Below are 6388 nucleotides of genomic sequence, written 5' to 3'. Positions count from 1 at the left end.
TACAATTATTTAATTTGTCCAATTACTTTTGAGCCCCTGAAATGAAGGGATTGTGTTTAAAAAATGCTTTAGTTCCTCACATTTTTAAGCAATCATTTTGTTCAACCCACTGAATTAAAGCTGAAAGTCTGAACTTCAACTGCATCTGAATTGTTTTGTTCAAAATTAATTGTGGTAATGTACAGAACCAAAATTAGAAAAATGTTGTCTCTGTCCAAATATTTATGGACCTAACTGTATATATTCCTACGGCGGCATGGTGGTGTAGTGGTTAGCGCTGTCGCCTCATGGCAAGAAGGTCTGGGTTCGAGCCCCGTGGCCGGTGAGGGCCTTTCTGTGTGGAGTTTGCATGTTCTCCCCGTGTCCACGTGGGTTTCCTCCGGGTGCTCCGGTTTTCCCCACAGTCTAAAGACATGCAGGTTAGGTTAACTGGTGACTCTAAATTGACCGTAGGTGTGAATGTGAGTGTGAATGGTTGTCTGTGTCTATGTGTCAGCCCTGTGATGACCCGGCGACTTGTCCAGGATGTACCCCGCCTTTCGCCCGTAGTCAGCTGGGATAGGCTCCAGCTTGCCTGCGACCCTGTAGAACAGGATAAAGCGGCTAGAGATAATGAGATGAGATGAGTGTTGATTTAACACCCTATTGTGTTTATATGTGTTCATTTGGACACTAATTCTGAAAGTGTTAATTCAACACTGAGGAATTTGCTGTGTAAGTGGACTTGTTTCACAGATTACACGAATTTAAACTTTGTTCTGGAAAACCTGTATTTTAAAGCTCTTACACTGAGAATTTGTACCATACATGCAGAGACAGTGTGAAAGAAACAGAACAAACTGTTCAACAGCTTGTTCTGTTTCTTTCACACACAGGGCCAGAAAAATGTGTGTGTTGATCTAGGTCTACCTATGGAATCAGTGTGTATCCTGGGGCCCCAGGCCTGGTTCAATAGGTCAGACATTCCCTTGCTGATTTTTCTATTGTCCTCTGAGCCATGCGGCCATGGCTGGCTAAAGAACAGAGGCAGTGCATGAAAGCCAGTGGTAGCCCTTAAGCCGGGGTTAATGCGAGACAGAGCAGATTCACCCTCTGTTCCCCAGAACTTTCAGCAGAATGGATTTGGGCTGCTCGATAAGTAACGATGAGCCTCTGTCTGGAGCCACTCATGCAAACAGTATGTCTGAGGAAAGGAAAAACAGACTAAACTTGATCTGCTGCAATGAGGCCACAGCTAACCCTCAGTGTGTTAGCAATTACATGGAAGCGTGTAGGTAGAGAACCTGTTGCATCATACCAGGAAATAAATATAGATACAGAAAGTATTTACTGTACATGTTATGAATTCCATCCATCTGTTATCCAGTAGCCGCTTACCCTGTTCTACAGGGTCACAGGCAAGCTGGAGCCTATCCCAGCTGACTATGGGCGAGAGGTGGGGTACACCCTGGACAAGTTACCAAGTTATGACAGGGGTGACACAGAGACAAACAACCATTTACACTCACACCTATGGTCAATTTAGAGCCACTAATTAGCCTAACCTGCATGTCTTTGGACTGTGGGGGAAACTGGAGTACTCAGAGGAAACCCATGCAGACATGGGGAGAACATGCAAACTCCACACAGAAAGGCCCTCGCCGGCCACTGGGCTTGATCCCAGGACCTTCTTGCTGTGAGGCAACAGTGCTAACCACTACACCACCGTGCCGCCCCATCTTAACAATTGTACAACTTTATTCATCACATGTAGATTAGAGCACAATCAAAGTCTTTCTCTGTATTTAACCCATCTGGGTATGTAAACACACCAGGTATGTAGGGGGAGAGGAAAGTGCTGTTTATTCACTTCCCCACCTCCACACATTCCTGCTGGTCCAGGGAATCAAACATCAAACCGGTGACCTTTTGGGCATTTTGGCTGCTTCTCTAACCTTTTGGCCATAACTTCCCCAAAGTGAAGATACACTATATGGCCAACAGTACAGTATATGGAGACGTGACCATCACATCACATCACCAACAGATGTGCTTGCTGAAGATCTTCCAAAACCGTGGGCGTTAATATGGATTTGGTTTCCTTTTCGCCACTCTTCTGAGGAGCCTTTCCACTAGATTTTAGAGCGTGGATGTGATGATTTGTCCATTCAGCCACAAGAGCATTAGTGACACTGATAACTGATGTTGTACAATTATACAAAATAGTCTACCACAATCACATGACCAAACGGATTACATACAGTATGTGCAATTATCAAGCAAACAAATAAACAAACAGCAGACGTTTAAAAAAAATGTATTAATTTGAGATGATTGATCCATGAGTTTCATTGTCCTGTCCTTCTGGGTGTGGATGACAGCTTGATGAGAACAAACAAACGTCTTGTGGAAAAAACTAATACATGTGGTTTTGTTTACTTTAATCCTTATGCACAAGGGCAGTGTCATGCTGGAACAGGTAAAAGGAAATCTTCTCACTGTTATAGCATACACAGACATCCTATTATAAAATTTTCCATTATATTATCATTATCGGGCGGCACGGTGGTGTAGTGGTTAGCGCTGTCGCCTCACAGCAAGAAGGTCCTGGGTTCGAGCCCCGGGGCCGGCGAGGGCCTTTCTGTGTGGAGTTTGCATGTTCTCCCCGTGTCCGCGTGGGTTTCCTCCGGGTGCTCCGGTTTCCCCCACAGTCCAAAGACATGCAGGTTAGGTTAACCGGTGACTCTAAATTGACCGTAGGTGTGAATGTGAGTGTGAATGGTTGTCTGTGTCTATGTGTCAGCCCTGTGATGACCTGGCGACTTGTCCAGGGTGTACCCCGCCTTTCGCCCGTAGTCAGCTGGGATAGGCTCCAGCTTGCCTGCGACCCTGTAGAAGGATAAAGCGGCTAGAGATAATGAGATGAGATGAGATTATCATTATCTTTTCATAATAAAGTTCCTGGTTACACAGTTATACTTTGTGACCATATAGGACACAGCTATAGGAGCAAGTTATTTATAATCACGCTATCTGTTGTCACCCAAAGGATGGGTTCCTTTAGAGTCTGGTTCCTCTTGAGGTTTCTTCCTCGTGTCGTCGCCCCAGGCTTGCTCATTGGAGATAAATTAGGGATAAAATTAGCTCATGTTCAAAGCTTTTAATTTTCTGTAAAGCTGCTTTGTGACAATGTCTGCTGTTAAATAAACTTGACTTGACATCCTACACAATTATGTAAGTGTTTGGAGAACAACCACGTATAGGTGTGATGGTCAGGCGTCCACATACATTTGGCCATACAGTGTATCTTGAGTAAAGGAAAATATATTTCTCATTATGAGATTATTCTATAAGAAACATAAGACCAATGTTGCAAATGATTAATTACTGAAAAGCTTAAAATTGTCTTATTTTGTTGGCAGATGTTTTTGTTTGCTTCTTTCGAGGGATAGACACCTGGAATAAGCAAAACCATCTGCTACTAGATTAGATTAGATTAGATTAGATTAGATTAGATTAGATTAGATTAGATTAGATTAGATTAGATTAGATTAGATTAGATTAGATAAAACTTTATTGATCCCTTTGGGAGGGTTCCCTCAGGGAAATTAAGATTCCAGCAGCATCATTACAGATAAACAGAGAAAAGAAATAGAGAAAACTTCTAGATAAATTAAGATAAATTAAGTATTTACATATACAAATATAAAAGAATAAGATATGGGGAAGAGAGGGAGGGGGGGAGGGGGAGAAGTCGGGTTAGGGTAAGTGTGTGGGGGGGAAGCAGGAAAGATATCGCACTTTATATTGCACTTTATATTGCACATTGTTTGATATTGCTTATTGTTAGGCTAGGCTACTGCTCCTTCCTGTCCTCTGTCCTCCTGTTACCCCTCCTCCCCCCCAGAGAGGAGTTGTACAGTCTGATGGTGTGAGGGACAAAGGAGTTTTTGAGTCTGTTCGTCCTGCACTTGGGAAGGAGCATTCTGTCACTGAACAGGCTCCTCTGGTTGCTGATGATGGTGTGCAGAGGGTGACTGGCATCGTCCATGATGTTCAATAGTTTGTCCATAGACCTCTTCTCTGCCACTGTCACCAGAGTCCAGCTTCATGCCGACCACAGAGCTGGCCCGCCTGATCAGTTTGTCCAGCCTGGATGTGTCCTTCTTGGATGTACTGCCCCCCCAGCACACCACGGTGTAAAACAGGACACTGGCGACCACAGACTGATAGAACATCCACAGGAGTTTCCTGCAGATGTTAAAGGACCGCAGCCTCCTAAGGAAGTATAGGCTGCTCTGTCCCTTCCTGTATAAGTGATTGGTGTTGCAAGTCCAGTCCAGCTTGCTGTCCAGCCACAGCCCAAGGTACTTGTAGGAATCCACAGCCTCCACCTCGACTCCCTCAATAGAACTGGTCGTGACCTTGGTCTGGACCTCCCAAAGTCAATGACCAGCTCCTTGGTCTTCGAGGTGTTGAGCTGCAGATGGTTCCTGTTGCACCACACAGCAAAGTCCCTCACCAGGCTCCTATACTCCTCCTCTCTGTTGTCACTGATACAACCAACGATGGCTGTGTCATCGGCAAACTTCTGAATGTGACACAGCTCCGAGTTGTAGCAGAAGTCCGCGGTGTACAGGGTGAAGAGAAGAGGGGCCAGCACCATGCCCTGTCTTAACTGATTAAGACAATTTCAAGCTTGAAAAAAAAGAGTAACAATGCCTCAGCTTAATAATCTTATACAACCCTGATTCCAAAAAAGTTGGGACAAAGTACAAATTGTCAATAAAAACAGAATGCAATAACTTACAAATCTCAAAAACTGATATTGTATTCACAATAGAACCTAGACAACATATCAAATGTCAAAAGTGAGACATTTTGAAATTTCATGCCAAATATTGGCTCATTTGAAATTTCATGACAGCAACACATCTCAGAAAAGTTGGGACAGGGGCAATAAGAGGCTGGAAAAGTTAAAGGTACAAAAAAGGAACAGCTGGAGGACCAAATTGCAACTCATTAGGTCAATTGGCAATAGGTCATTAACATGACTGGGTATAAAAAGAGCATCTTGGAGTGGCAGCGGCTCTCAGAACTAAAGATGGGAAGAGGATCACCAATCCCCCTAATTCTGCGCCAACAAATAATGGAGCAATAGCAGAAAGGAGTTCGACAGTGTAAAATTGCAAAGAGTTTGAACATATCATCATCTACAGTGCATAATATCATCAAAAGATTCAAAGAATCTGGAAGAATCTCTGTGCGTAAGGGTCAAGGCCGGAAAACCATACTGGGTGCCCGTGATCTTCGGGCCCTTAGGCTTCTGGGCCATAGAAGGTTCACGCTGCACGCTGCATGCTGCACGCTGCACGCTACACGCGTGTAAAGAAAAGTGGACAAACGTAGCATGACTTGCTCTGGGCCATAGAACGGCGTTCACGTTGCACGCTGCACGCTGCACACTTCACGCGTGAAGCGTGAAATGAACATGCACACTTTTTTCTAGGCGTGAAGACGGAAATTCCAGTCAATGCATGCGGTCACCGCCGCGCCAGCCAATCAGAACGGGTCTAGGGAGATAACGCTATGCTTTCAGGGGAAAACTTCAGAAAAAATATAATTGAATGGTATAATTGAAAAATAGTTCTTCATCGGGATTGTCAAGCAGATTATAGAATGTTCGGTGAAATTCACCACGGGTTTCTCTCAGAAGGAAGTGTTCTCGGCTCCAAATTCTGTTCCTTTTTCTCTTCCTCTGTCTCAGTAAAAGCAGAATGAGGCAATCGTCGTCATCCGAAGAGTCCATATTGTTGGTTACTCGGTCAAAGTAGAACAGACGCAACACGTGAACATCCAAGCATGAAGTTTAATGGCCCAGGGTCCGGTTCTTCACGTGAACGTGTAGCATGTAGCGTGCAGCATGCAGTGTGCAGCATGAACCTTCTATGGCCCAGCGGCCTTAGACGGCACTGCATCACATACAGGCATGCTTCTGTATTGGAAATCACAAAATGGGCTCAGGAATATTTCCAGAGAACATTATCTGTGAACACAATTCACCGTGCCATCCGCCGTTGCCAGCTAAAACTCTACAGTATAGTTCAAAGAAGAAGCCGTATCTAAACGTGATCCAGAAGCGCAGACGTCTTCTCTGGGCCAAGGCTCATTTAAAATGGACTGTGGCAAAGTGGAAAATTGTTCTGTGGTCAGACAAATCAAAATTTGAAGTTCTTTATGGAAATCAGGGACGCCGTGTCATTCGGACTAAAGAGGAGAAGGACGACCCGAGTTGTTATCAGCGCTCAGTTCAGAAGCCTGCATCTCTGATGGTATGGGGTTGCATTAGTGCGTGTAGCATGGGCAGCTTACACATCTGGAAAGACACCATCAATGCTGAAAGGTATAT

The sequence above is a fragment of the Neoarius graeffei genome, chromosome 2 (genome assembly GCF_027579695.1).
Source record: "Neoarius graeffei isolate fNeoGra1 chromosome 2, fNeoGra1.pri, whole genome shotgun sequence".
Classification (NCBI taxonomy): Eukaryota; Metazoa; Chordata; class Actinopteri; order Siluriformes; family Ariidae; genus Neoarius; species Neoarius graeffei.
Note: the sequence above shows the minus strand (reverse complement) of the source record.